This window comes from Capsella rubella, unplaced genomic scaffold, assembly GCF_000375325.1.
Source record: "Capsella rubella cultivar Monte Gargano unplaced genomic scaffold, Caprub1_0 scaffold_8, whole genome shotgun sequence".
Lineage (NCBI taxonomy): Eukaryota > Viridiplantae > Streptophyta > Magnoliopsida > Brassicales > Brassicaceae > Capsella > Capsella rubella.
The window spans coordinates 4,624,651-4,626,565 of record NW_006238916.1 but is presented as its reverse complement, the minus strand read 5'-3'; positions in this window follow the sequence as shown (position 1 = coordinate 4,626,565).

The window sequence follows — 1,915 nt, the reverse complement described above, 5'->3', positions numbered from 1 at the left end:
AGTATTATTTCTGATTTTTCAGTTTATTTTTCTTAAATATTTTTCCACTATCTTGGTTTTTTTTTTTTTTTTGTCAACAAGAGAACTACAATCAACTGATCATAGCTAATGAGAGGGACCCAAGCAGACTTGTTTAAAAACGTGCAGACAAGAACGAGCTTTGTGTGCCAAAGAATCTGCCATGCCATTCAAGCTGCGTGGAATGAGAGTGAGAGAAAAAGTTGAGAATTCTTCCTTATCAGTGTTGATGTCGTCAAGGTAGACAGAGAACGCCGGCCACTCAGTTGGAGAAGACACCATCTTCACCAAATATGAACAGTCCGTCAGGAACATAACATCACTGTAGTCATGACCTATCATGCATCTCATCACCCAGACCAGAGTTTCAACTTCGGAATGAAAGGGAGAAAGACTATGTCGTAAATTTGAGGCGCCCATCATCTGGGAGACTCCTGAACATGCTGACAGACCCATCTTAAGCCTGCAAATTTATCTGTGGCCTTCCAAGAACCATCAATGAAACAACGATAATCGGTATACAAGGTTGGTAAGGGAGTTAAAACCCTAGGAACTTGACTCCTAATAGAATTATTGACTGGTGTGGAACCCGAACGAAGACCCAATTCCTCGAATTGAGCTCCATGCCAGGCAGTTGCTTCATCCTTAGCAACCCGTAATATTTCCATTGGGCTATCATCCACATTATCATCAATTTTGCCATTGCGAGCCTTACAAATATACCACAAGATCCAGGGACAAGAAAGAAATGGATCACGTTCTAAGATCATCTTAAAAATATAATCCATATTAGCATAGACAGACACTGTAGGAAAGGCTAAAGAGCCGACTGGGACATTAGCCAATGCCCAAGTTTTTCTCGCTGGTGGGCATTCGAAGAAAACATGATTAACTAAAAGAACTCATCCCATTTTTTTTCCTTTTAATAACATGCAAACTAGATTAACCCATTTAGATCAACCAGCTAAACCAACTCCAATTAACTAAACCAATGAAGCCAGACCAATCAACAATTAACCAGCGTAAGACTTAACCAAAATCCAATAAAAACAATTCCATTACCAAGCAATTCAACAATATTATTCCAGAACATGATTATCCTAATATGCTTCCAAATTCCTTTCTAGCATCCTAACAAATCCAAAAATAATCTAAAACACCAATGAGCGCCTAGATCATCCTCCTCTCCTCGCCTCGAGGAATTCCCAATAGGTAAAGCACTAATCAAAGACACATCCTCTGAGGTAAAAAGCTCGTGGAGTGTATCCAACTTCCAAGAATTTGTCTAACAGTCAATCAAATGACATATTTGTAAACACGGGTTCATTAGACCATCTCCAATGGTTTTTGCTATTTTTGCCTCTATAATAGAGGAACTCTATAATAGAGGTGACTTTTGCTCCAATGGTTTCTTCTACTTTTTCCTCTATAATAAAATATTTAAAATAGATTCTTTTAAAATTTTAATATTAACACCATATATTTATAAATGTTGCAAATTAACCCATTTACTTTAACTTTTATAAAATTTTAATAATATAATTACTTTTATTTAAATTAAACATTTATTATAAGAACATCATATTATATAATATTTTTTTATTAAAAAGTACATCATATTACATAAAAAAATAATAAGATACTAGATTCTTAACCATCAGCATAAGTGTATTTTTCCCACAAATGATCAACTAATGCATTTCGAAGTGAGAAATGAGCATCTTTATCTCTTATTTTTCTGAATCGACCTAGAAACTCGTGGATACGAATATCATCATCTTCTGCTATTTGGACCGCTGGAGGTAAAACTTCTCTTTCAACTTCAATCGGTGCATCGAGATCACGCTCATCCTCGAGGTGGAAGTTTTTGTTTCTAATGATGCAGTTTAATCAAGCC